Source organism: Hippopotamus amphibius, chromosome 17 (genome assembly GCF_030028045.1).
Source record: "Hippopotamus amphibius kiboko isolate mHipAmp2 chromosome 17, mHipAmp2.hap2, whole genome shotgun sequence".
NCBI classification, from domain to species: domain Eukaryota; kingdom Metazoa; phylum Chordata; class Mammalia; order Artiodactyla; family Hippopotamidae; genus Hippopotamus; species Hippopotamus amphibius.
The window spans coordinates 33387282-33399612 of record NC_080202.1 but is presented as its reverse complement, the minus strand read 5'-3'; positions in this window follow the sequence as shown (position 1 = coordinate 33399612).

The window sequence follows — 12331 nt, the reverse complement described above, 5'->3', positions numbered from 1 at the left end:
TAGCAAGCTGCCTCAGGAGCATTGCTGGAGTGCGGGTGTGAGTACCCGTGGGGTCGCCTTGAGGGTGGCTCCTGGAGCTGCATGGACGCAAACCCCGTGCTGAGCACACACCCAGGCAAGACTTAGCACACGTCTCAGCACCTCAAGCAGATCATGGCAGATGCCTCCTGCCTGCACTCAATAGACAGGTTGCCCTGTGCATTGCTGGGGAGGCCCTGGCACGTCAGAGTTTCCCATGGGCCCAGCTACAGCCTTCTCCCTCTTAGGCCATGCACAGATCCTCTCCAGAGCTACGCTGTGTGTGGAAGTTCGCAAGGTGTGGCATGTGCTTCTCTTTCACTGCTTGGAACCTGCACACACCCAGACTGTGTGTGTCAACATTCACAGTGGGGCCTGATGGCAAGCAATCCTTAGCCCACTGCAAAGCGGGAGAGAGGCGGCCTTTCTGCTCAGGGCCAAACACCCTGCTGCTAGTCTGCTTCCCTGCGGGCTAACCTCTGTGAGGGAAAGGCCGTCTGGGCCCTGAAACGCAAGCACCTGGCCACCCACTCCTAGGTGCTCCTTTGCAACGCTGTCTTTTGGAAAGGCATCCTTCTCCTGGAGCCACCGTGTGAGCTGCCTTTGGAAGCCCACAAGAGGCAGGAAGCAGCTTGCAGGAAACCTGGCTCATTGAGGGCCTTGCCCTTGAATATGCTTTGCAAGGAGGCAAGGAGGCCTCGGGTCCACTCGCTTTTCCAATGGGGAACAGCGAGTGCTGAAGAGCTCTGTTCTGGCTCCAAGGCAGCCTGCAGCTCAGGCGCCCGTGGAATGGGCTTGGTTGGTAGAGCACAGCCCTCAGCAGGGCTCTCCAGTGTGTCTAGCCAGAGAGCCCCCTGCTTTGAACCGGCCTCAGGAATGCAGCTCTAGGGAGCTTTCCCCCTCCCTGCTTGCCTGTCCGGGTGACCACCTTGGAGAGGCCTGCTCCAAACTCGGGCTTTGGCCTTCACGCTGAGATCTCCTCCCTGAGCTCTCTAGCTCTCCCAACAATTGGCAAGTGCACCCAGTGGCACCACACCAGACAGTCTCCCTGAGCATGGCTAGGCCAGGCCTAGTCCCCGTGTCCCCTTGGTCTCTCTCGGCCTTTGCCTCCCTTAGGCCCTCCACTGCATGTCGACCCCCTGGGGTGCAAGGGGTCTTCCTGGAATGGCCAGTGTGTGGCGTGTGTCTTTTGGTGGCTCCGAGACTGCCTCCACAGAGGCTGGCTGGCAAGGGGAACCCTGGGGCTGAGAGGAAAATCAGCATTGTGCGTCCGGGGCAGCAGGCTAGCTGTGGCTTCCAAACTGCCTGCATAGCCCCCGTGTGGCCGTCTCCTCTTCCCTGGTGGAAAGCCTCCCTGAGAACTTAGGAGGCTAGCCGAAAGACACAGGTGCTTTCCATTCCTTGCTAGGACTTCACCGACAGCCCTCGCTCTCTGACTGGTGAGTTGGCACCTTCACCAGAGGCCTCCCAGGGAGCTGCCCCATCCCCATCCAGAAAGGAAACCAGCCGTTGGCAAGCAAACTCAGGCAGAGAAGTCTTGCCAGGGGAGAGGTTTCCCGAAGGATCCCATGCTTCAGGCCACACCCTTTTCCATGGGGGAAGCCGGGGTGTCCCAAATCTCTCCCACGCTTCAGAACCCCCTCCAGCAGCAGGGAGGCTTGCCGTCACCGTTGGGTGCCAAGGGGTGTTCCAGGCAGGCAGCTCTCCATGGAGAGAAAGGCTTCCCAGCTAGCAAGCTGCCTCAGGAGCATTGCTGGAGTGCGGGTGTGAGTACCCGTGGGGTCGCCTTGAGGGTGGCTCCTGGAGGTGCATGGACGCAAACCCCGTGCTGAGCACACACCCAGGCAAGACTTAGCACACGTCTCAGCACCTCAAGCAGATCATGGCAGATGCCTCCTGCCTGCACTCAATAGACAGGTTGCCCTGTGCATTGCTGGGGAGGCCCTGGCACGTCAGAGTTTCCCATGGGCCCAGCTACAGCCTTCTCCCTCTTAGGCCATGCACAGATCCTCTCCAGAGCTACGCTGTGTGTGGAAGTTCGCAAGGTGTGGCATGTGCTTCTCTTTCACTGCTTGGAACCTGCACACACCCAGACTGTGTGTGTCAACATTCACAGTGGGGCCTGATGGCAAGCAATCCTTAGCCCACTGCAAAGCGGGAGAGAGGCGGCCTTTCTGCTCAGGGCCAAACACCCTGCTGCTAGTCTGCTTCCCTGCGGGCTAACCTCTGTGAGGGAAAGGCCGTCTGGGCCCTGAAACGCAAGCACCTGGCCACCCACTCCTAGGTGCTCCTTTGCAACGCTGTCTTTTGGAAAGGCATCCTTCTCCTGGAGCCACCGTGTGAGCTGCCTTTGGAAGCCCACAAGAGGCAGGAAGCAGCTTGCAGGAAACCTGGCTCATTGAGGGCCTTGCCCTTGAATATGCTTTGCAAGGAGGCAAGGAGGCCTCGGGTCCACTCGCTTTTCCAATGGGGAACAGCGAGTGCTGAAGAGCTCTGTTCTGGCTCCAAGGCAGCCTGCAGCTCAGGCGCCCGTGGAATGGGCTTGGTTGGTAGAGCACAGCCCTCAGCAGGGCTCTCCAGTGTGTCTAGCCAGAGAGCCCCCTGCTTTGAACCGGCCTCAGGAATGCAGCTCTAGGGAGCTTTCCCCCTCCCTGCTTGCCTGTCCGGGTGACCACCTTGGAGAGGCCTGCTCCAAACTCGGGCTTTGGCCTTCACGCTGAGATCTCCTCCCTGAGCTCTCTAGCTCTCCCAACAATTGGCAAGTGCACCCAGTGGCACCACACCAGACAGTCTCCCTGAGCATGGCTAGGCCAGGCCTAGTCCCCGTGTCCCCTTGGTCTCTCTCGGCCTTTGCCTCCCTTAGGCCCTCCACTGCATGTCGACCCCCTGGGGTGCAAGGGGTCTTCCTGGAATGGCCAGTGTGTGGCGTGTGTCTTTTGGTGGCTCCGAGACTGCCTCCACAGAGGCTGGCTGGCAAGGGGAACCCTGGGGCTGAGAGGAAAATCAGCATTGTGCGTCCGGGGCAGCAGGCTAGCTGTGGCTTCCAAACTGCCTGCATAGCCCCCGTGTGGCCGTCTCCTCTTCCCTGGTGGAAAGCCTCCCTGAGAACTTAGGAGGCTAGCCGAAAGACACAGGTGCTTTCCATTCCTTGCTAGGACTTCACCGACAGCCCTCGCTCTCTGACTGGTGAGTTGGCACCTTCACCAGAGGCCTCCCAGGGAGCTGCCCCATCCCCATCCAGAAAGGAAACCAGCCGTTGGCAAGCAAACTCAGGCAGAGAAGTCTTGCCAGGGGAGAGGTTTCCCGAAGGATCCCATGCTTCAGGCCACACCCTTTTCCATGGGGGAAGCCGGGGTGTCCCAAATCTCTCCCACGCTTCAGAACCCCCTCCAGCAGCAGGGAGGCTTGCCGTCACCGTTGGGTGCCAAGGGGTGTTCCAGGCAGGCAGCTCTCCATGGAGAGAAAGGCTTCCCAGCTAGCAAGCTGCCTCAGGAGCATTGCTGGAGTGCGGGTGTGAGTACCCGTGGGGTCGCCTTGAGGGTGGCTCCTGGAGCTGCATGGACGCAAACCCCGTGCTGAGCACACACCCAGGCAAGACTTAGCACACGTCTCAGCACCTCAAGCAGATCATGGCAGATGCCTCCTGCCTGCACTCAATAGACAGGTTGCCCTGTGCATTGCTGGGGAGGCCCTGGCACGTCAGAGTTTCCCATGGGCCCAGCTACAGCCTTCTCCCTCTTAGGCCATGCACAGATCCTCTCCAGAGCTACGCTGTGTGTGGAAGTTCGCAAGGTGTGGCATGTGCTTCTCTTTCACTGCTTGGAACCTGCACACACCCAGACTGTGTGTGTCAACATTCACAGTGGGGCCTGATGGCAAGCAATCCTTAGCCCACTGCAAAGCGGGAGAGAGGCGGCCTTTCTGCTCAGGGCCAAACACCCTGCTGCTAGTCTGCTTCCCTGCGGGCTAACCTCTGTGAGGGAAAGGCCGTCTGGGCCCTGAAACGCAAGCACCTGGCCACCCACTCCTAGGTGCTCCTTTGCAACGCTGTCTTTTGGAAAGGCATCCTTCTCCTGGAGCCACCGTGTGAGCTGCCTTTGGAAGCCCACAAGAGGCAGGAAGCAGCTTGCAGGAAACCTGGCTCATTGAGGGCCTTGCCCTTGAATATGCTTTGCAAGGAGGCAAGGAGGCCTCGGGTCCACTCGCTTTTCCAATGGGGAACAGCGAGTGCTGAAGAGCTCTGTTCTGGCTCCAAGGCAGCCTGCAGCTCAGGCGCCCGTGGAATGGGCTTGGTTGGTAGAGCACAGCCCTCAGCAGGGCTCTCCAGTGTGTCTAGCCAGAGAGCCCCCTGCTTTGAACCGGCCTCAGGAATGCAGCTCTAGGGAGCTTTCCCCCTCCCTGCTTGCCTGTCCGGGTGACCACCTTGGAGAGGCCTGCTCCAAACTCGGGCTTTGGCCTTCACGCTGAGATCTCCTCCCTGAGCTCTCTAGCTCTCCCAACAATTGGCAAGTGCACCCAGTGGCACCACACCAGACAGTCTCCCTGAGCATGGCTAGGCCAGGCCTAGTCCCCGTGTCCCCTTGGTCTCTCTCGGCCTTTGCCTCCCTTAGGCCCTCCACTGCATGTCGACCCCCTGGGGTGCAAGGGGTCTTCCTGGAATGGCCAGTGTGTGGCGTGTGTCTTTTGGTGGCTCCGAGACTGCCTCCACAGAGGCTGGCTGGCAAGGGGAACCCTGGGGCTGAGAGGAAAATCAGCATTGTGCGTCCGGGGCAGCAGGCTAGCTGTGGCTTCCAAACTGCCTGCATAGCCCCCGTGTGGCCGTCTCCTCTTCCCTGGTGGAAAGCCTCCCTGAGAACTTAGGAGGCTAGCCGAAAGACACAGGTGCTTTCCATTCCTTGCTAGGACTTCACCGACAGCCCTCGCTCTCTGACTGGTGAGTTGGCACCTTCACCAGAGGCCTCCCAGGGAGCTGCCCCATCCCCATCCAGAAAGGAAACCAGCCGTTGGCAAGCAAACTCAGGCAGAGAAGTCTTGCCAGGGGAGAGGTTTCCCGAAGGATCCCATGCTTCAGGCCACACCCTTTTCCATGGGGGAAGCCGGGGTGTCCCAAATCTCTCCCACGCTTCAGAACCCCCTCCAGCAGCAGGGAGGCTTGCCGTCACCGTTGGGTGCCAAGGGGTGTTCCAGGCAGGCAGCTCTCCATGGAGAGAAAGGCTTCCCAGCTAGCAAGCTGCCTCAGGAGCATTGCTGGAGTGCGGGTGTGAGTACCCGTGGGGTCGCCTTGAGGGTGGCTCCTGGAGCTGCATGGACGCAAACCCCGTGCTGAGCACACACCCAGGCAAGACTTAGCACACGTCTCAGCACCTCAAGCAGATCATGGCAGATGCCTCCTGCCTGCACTCAATAGACAGGTTGCCCTGTGCATTGCTGGGGAGGCCCTGGCACGTCAGAGTTTCCCATGGGCCCAGCTACAGCCTTCTCCCTCTTAGGCCATGCACAGATCCTCTCCAGAGCTACGCTGTGTGTGGAAGTTCGCAAGGTGTGGCATGTGCTTCTCTTTCACTGCTTGGAACCTGCACACACCCAGACTGTGTGTGTCAACATTCACAGTGGGGCCTGATGGCAAGCAATCCTTAGCCCACTGCAAAGCGGGAGAGAGGCGGCCTTTCTGCTCAGGGCCAAACACCCTGCTGCTAGTCTGCTTCCCTGCGGGCTAACCTCTGTGAGGGAAAGGCCGTCTGGGCCCTGAAACGCAAGCACCTGGCCACCCACTCCTAGGTGCTCCTTTGCAACGCTGTCTTTTGGAAAGGCATCCTTCTCCTGGAGCCACCGTGTGAGCTGCCTTTGGAAGCCCACAAGAGGCAGGAAGCAGCTTGCAGGAAACCTGGCTCATTGAGGGCCTTGCCCTTGAATATGCTTTGCAAGGAGGCAAGGAGGCTTCGGGTCCACTCGCTTTTCCAATGGGGAACAGCGAGTGCTGAAGAGCTCTGTTCTGGCTCCAAGGCAGCCTGCAGCTCAGGCGCCCGTGGAATGGGCTTGGTTGGTAGAGCACAGCCCTCAGCAGGGCTCTCCAGTGTGTCTAGCCAGAGAGCCCCCTGCTTTGAACCGGCCTCAGGAATGCAGCTCTAGGGAGCTTTCCCCCTCCCTGCTTGCCTGTCCGGGTGACCACCTTGGAGAGGCCTGCTCCAAACTCGGGCTTTGGCCTTCACGCTGAGATCTCCTCCCTGAGCTCTCTAGCTCTCCCAACAATTGGCAAGTGCACCCAGTGGCACCACACCAGACAGTCTCCCTGAGCATGGCTAGGCCAGGCCTAGTCCCCGTGTCCCCTTGGTCTCTCTCGGCCTTTGCCTCCCTTAGGCCCTCCACTGCATGTCGACCCCCTGGGGTGCAAGGGGTCTTCCTGGAATGGCCAGTGTGTGGCGTGTGTCTTTTGGTGGCTCCGAGACTGCCTCCACAGAGGCTGGCTGGCAAGGGGAACCCTGGGGCTGAGAGGAAAATCAGCATTGTGCGTCCGGGGCAGCAGGCTAGCTGTGGCTTCCAAACTGCCTGCATAGCCCCCGTGTGGCCGTCTCCTCTTCCCTGGTGGAAAGCCTCCCTGAGAACTTAGGAGGCTAGCTGAAAGACACAGGTGCTTTCCATTCCTTGCTAGGACTTCACCGACAGCCCTCGCTCTCTGACTGGTGAGTTGGCACCTTCACCGGAGGCCTCCCAGGGAGCTGCCCCATCCCCATCCAGAAGGGAAACCAGCCGTTGGCAAGCAAACTCAGGCAGAGAAGTCTTGCCAGGGGAGAGGTTTCCCGAAGGATCCCATGCTTCAGTTCACACCCTTTTCCATGGGGGAAGCCGGGGTGTCCCAAATCTCTCCCACGCTTCAGAACCTCCTCCAGCAGCAGGGAGGCTTGCCGTCACCGTTGGGTGCCAAGGGGTGTTCCAGGCAGGCAGCTCTCCATGGAGAGAAAGGCTTCCCAGCTAGCAAGCTGCCTCAGGAGCATTGCTGGAGTGCAGGTGTGAGTACCCGTGGGGTCGCCTTGAGGGTGGCTCCTGGAGCTGCATGGACGCAAACCCCGTGCTGAGCACACACCCAGGCAAGACTTAGCACACGTCTCAGCACCTCAAGCAGATCATGGCAGATGCCTCCTGCCTGCACTCAATAGACAGGTTGCCCTGTGCATTGCTGGGGAGGCCCTGGCACGTCAGAGTTTCCCATGGGCCCAGCTACAGCCTTCTCCCTCTTAGGCCATGCACAGATCCTCTCCAGAGCTACGCTGTGTGTGGAAGTTCGCAAGGTGTGGCATGTGCTTCTCTTTCACTGCTTGGAACCTGCACACACCCAGACTGTGTGTGTCAACATTCACAGTGGGGCCTGATGGCAAGCAATCCTTAGCCCACTGCAAAGCGGGAGAGAGGCGGCCTTTCTGCTCAGGGCCAAACACCCTGCTGCTAGTCTGCTTCCCTGCGGGCTAACCTCTGTGAGGGAAAGGCCGTCTGGGCCCTGAAACGCAAGCACCTGGCCACCCACTCCTAGGTGCTCCTTTGCAACGCTGTCTTTTGGAAAGGCATCCTTCTCCTGGAGCCACCGTGTGAGCTGCCTTTGGAAGCCCACAAGAGGCAGGAAGCAGCTTGCAGGAAACCTTGCTCATTGAGGGCCTTGCCCTTGAATATGCTTTGCAAGGAGGCAAGGAGGCCTCGGGTCCACTCGCTTTTCCAATGGGGAACAGTGAGTGCTGAAGAGCTCTGTTCTGGCTCCAAGGCAGCCTGCAGCTCAGGCGCCCGTGGAATGGGCTTGGTTGGTAGAGCACAGCCCTCAGCAGGGCTCTCCAGTGTGTCTAGCCAGAGAGCCCCCTGCTTTGAACCGGCCTCAGGAATGCAGCTCTAGGGAGCTTTCCCCCTCCCTGCTTGCCTGTCCGGGTGACCACCTTGGAGAGGCCTGCTCCAAACTCGGGCTTTGGCCTTCACGCTGAGATCTCCTCCCTGAGCTCTCTAGCTCTCCCAACAATTGGCAAGTGCACCCAGTGGCACCACACCAGACAGTCTCCCTGAGCATGGCTAGGCCAGGCCTAGTCCCCGTGTCCCCTTGGTCTCTCTCGGCCTTTGCCTCCCTTAGGCCCTCCACTGCATGTCGACCCCCTGGGGTGCAAGGGGTCTTCCTGGAATGGCCAGTGTGTGGCGTGTGTCTTTTGGTGGCTCCGAGACTGCCTCCACAGAGGCTGGCTGGCAAGGGGAACACTGGGGCTGAGAGGAAAATCAGCATTGTGCGTCCGGGGCAGCAGGCTAGCTGTGGCTTCCAAACTGCCTGCATAGCCCCCGTGTGGCCGTCTCCTCTTCCCTGGTGGAAAGCCTCCCTGAGAACCTAGGAGGCTAGCTGAAAGACACAGGTGCTTTCCATTCCTTGCTAGGACTTCACCGACAGCCCTCGCTCTCTGACTGGTGAGTTGGCACCTTCACCAGAGGCCTCCCAGGGAGCTGCCCCATCCCCATCCAGAAGGGAAACCAGCCGTTGGCAAGCAAACTCAGGCAGAGAAGTCTTGCCAGGGGAGAGGTTTCCCGAAGGATCCCATGCTTCAGTTCACACCCTTTTCCATGGGGGAAGCCGGGGTGTCCCAAATCTCTCCCACGCTTCAGAACCTCCTCCAGCAGCAGGGAGGCTTGCAGTCACCGTTGGGTGCCAAGGGGTGTTCCAGGCAGGCAGCTCTCCATGGAGAGAAAGGCTTCCCAGCTAGCAAGCTGCCTCAGGAGCATTGCTGGAGTGCGGGTGTGAGTACCCGTGGGGTCGCCTTGAGGGTGGCTCCTGGAGCTGCATGGACGCAAACCCCGTGCTGAGCACACACCCAGGCAAGACTTAGCACACGTCTCAGCACCTCAAGCAGATCATGGCAGATGCCTCCTGCCTGCACTCAATAGACAGGTTGCCCTGTGCATTGCTGGGGAGGCCCTGGCACGTCAGAGTTTCCCATGGGCCCAGCTACAGCCTTCTCCCTCTTAGGCCATGCACAGATCCTCTCCAGAGCTACGCTGTGTGTGGAAGTTCGCAAGGTGTGGCATGTGCTTGTCTTTCACTGCTTGGAACCTGCACACACCCAGACTGTGTGTGTCAACATTCACAGTGGGGCCTGATGGCAAGCAATCCTTAGCCCACTGCAAAGCGGGAGAGAGGCGGCCTTTCTGCTCAGGGCCAAACACCCTGCTGCTAGTCTGCTTCCCTGCGGGCTAACCTCTGTGAGGGAAAGGCTGTCTGGGCCCTGAAACGCAAGCACCTGGCCACCCACTCCTAGGTGCTCCTTTGCAACGCTGTCTTTTGGAAAGGCATCCTTCTCCTGGAGCCACCGTGTGAGCTGCCTTTGGAAGCCCACAAGAGGCAGGAAGCAGCTTGCAGGAAACCGTGCTCATTGAGGGCCTTGCCCTTGAATATGCTTTGCAAGGAGGCAAGGAGGCCTCGGGTCCACTCGCTTTTCCAATGGGGAACAGCGAGTGCTGAAGAGCTCTGTTCTGGCTCCAAGGCAGCCTGCAGCTCAGGCGCCCGTGGAATGGGCTTGGTTGGTAGAGCACAGCCCTCAGCAGGGCTCTCCAGTGTGTCTAGCCAGAGAGCCCCGTGCTTTGAACCGGCCTCAGGAATGCAGCTCTAGGGAGCTTTCCCCCTCCCTGCTTGCCTGTCTGGGTGACCACCTTGGAGAGGCCTGCTCCAAACTCGGGCTTTGGCCTTCACGCTGAGATCTCCTCCCTGAGCTCTCTAGCTCTCCCAACAATTGGCAAGTGCACCCAGTGGCACCACACCAGACAGTCTCCCTGAGCATGGCTAGGCCAGGCCTAGTCCCCGTGTCCCCTTGGTCTCTCTCGGCCTTTGCCTCCCTTAGGCCCTCCACTGCATGTCGACCCCCTGGGGTGCAAGGGGTCTTCCTGGAATGGCCAGTGTGTGGCGTGTGTCTTTTGGTGGCTCCGAGACTGCCTCCACAGAGGCTGGCTGGCAAGGGGAACCCTGGGGCTGAGAGGAAAATCAGCATTGTGCGTCCGGGGCAGCAGGCTAGCTGTGGCTTCCAAACTGCCTGCATAGCCCCCGTGTGGCCGTCTCCTCTTCCCTGGTGGAAAGCCTCCCTGAGAACTTAGGAGGCTAGCTGAAAGACACAGGTGCTTTCCATTCCTTGCTAGGACTTCACCGACAGCCCTCGCTCTCTGACTGGTGAGTTGGCACCTTCACCGGAGGCCTCCCAGGGAGCTGCCCCATCCCCATCCAGAAGGGAAACCAGCCGTTGGCAAGCAAACTCAGGCAGAGAAGTCTTGCCAGGGGAGAGGTTTCCCGAAGGATCCCATGCTTCAGTTCACACCCTTTTCCATGGGGGAAGCCGGGGTGTCCCAAATCTCTCCCACGCTTCAGAACCTCCTCCAGCAGCAGGGAGGCTTGCAGTCACCGTTGGGTGCCAAGGGGTGTTCCAGGCAGGCAGCTCTCCATGGAGAGAAAGGCTTCCCAGCTAGCAAGCTGCCTCAGGAGCATTGCTGGAGTGCGGGTGTGAGTACCCGTGGGGTCGCCTTGAGGGTGGCTCCTGGAGCTGCATGGACGCAAACCCCGTGCTGAGCACACACCCAGGCAAGACTTAGCACACGTCTCAGCACCTCAAGCAGATCATGGCAGATGCCTCCTGCCTGCACTCAATAGACAGGTTGCCCTGTGCATTGCTGGGGAGGCCCTGGCACGTCAGAGTTTCCCATGGGCCCAGCTACAGCCTTCTCCCTCTTAGGCCATGCACAGATCCTCTCCAGAGCTACGCTGTGTGTGGAAGTTCGCAAGGTGTGGCATGTGCTTCTCTTTCACTGCTTGGAACCTGCACACACCCAGACTGTGTGTGTCAACATTCACAGTGGGGCCTGATGGCAAGCAATCCTTAGCCCACTGCAAAGCGGGAGAGAGGCGGCCTTTCTGCTCAGGGCCAAACACCCTGCTGCTAGTCTGCTTCCCTGCGGGCTAACCTCTGTGAGGGAAAGGCCGTCTGGGCCCTGAAACGCAAGCACCTGGCCACCCACTCCTAGGTGCTCCTTTGCAACGCTGTCTTTTGGAAAGGCATCCTTCTCCTGGAGCCACCGTGTGAGCTGCCTTTGGAAGCCCACAAGAGGCAGGAAGCAGCTTGCAGGAAACCTTGCTCATTGAGGGCCTTGCCCTTGAATATGCTTTGCAAGGAGGCAAGGAGGCCTCGGGTCCACTCGCTTTTCCAATGGGGAACAGTGAGTGCTGAAGAGCTCTGTTCTGGCTCCAAGGCAGCCTGCAGCTCAGGCGCCCGTGGAATGGGCTTGGTTGGTAGAGCACAGCCCTCAGCAGGGCTCTCCAGTGTGTCTAGCCAGAGAGCCCCCTGCTTTGAACCGGCCTCAGGAATGCAGCTCTAGGGAGCTTTCCCCCTCCCTGCTTGCCTGTCCGGGTGACCACCTTGGAGAGGCCTGCTCCAAACTCGGGCTTTGGCCTTCACGCTGAGATCTCCTCCCTGAGCTCTCTAGCTCTCCCAACAATTGGCAAGTGCACCCAGTGGCACCACACCAGACAGTCTCCCTGAGCATGGCTAGGCCAGGCCTAGTCCCCGTGTCCCCTTGGTCTCTCTCGGCCTTTGCCTCCCTTAGGCCCTCCACTGCATGTCGACCCCCTGGGGTGCAAGGGGTCTTCCTGGAATGGCCAGTGTGTGGCGTGTGTCTTTTGGTGGCTCCGAGACTGCCTCCACAGAGGCTGGCTGGCAAGGGGAACACTGGGGCTGAGAGGAAAATCAGCATTGTGCGTCCGGGGCAGCAGGCTAGCTGTGGCTTCCAAACTGCCTGCATAGCCCCCGTGTGGCCGTCTCCTCTTCCCTGGTGGAAAGCCTCCCTGAGAACCTAGGAGGCTAGCTGAAAGACACAGGTGCTTTCCATTCCTTGCTAGGACTTCACCGACAGCCCTCGCTCTCTGACTGGTGAGTTGGCACCTTCACCAGAGGCCTCCCAGGGAGCTGCCCCATCCCCATCCAGAAGGGAAACCAGCCGTTGGCAAGCAAACTCAGGCAGAGAAGTCTTGCCAGGGGAGAGGTTTCCCGAAGGATCCCATGCTTCAGTTCACACCCTTTTCCATGGGGGAAGCCGGGGTGTCCCAAATCTCTCCCACGCTTCAGAACCTCCTCCAGCAGCAGGGAGGCTTGCAGTCACCGTTGGGTGCCAAGGGGTGTTCCAGGCAGGCAGCTCTCCATGGAGAGAAAGGCTTCCCAGCTAGCAAGCTGCCTCAGGAGCATTGCTGGAGTGCGGGTGTGAGTACCCGTGGGGTCGCCTTGAGGGTGGCTCCTGGAGCTGCATGGACGCAAACCCCGTGCTG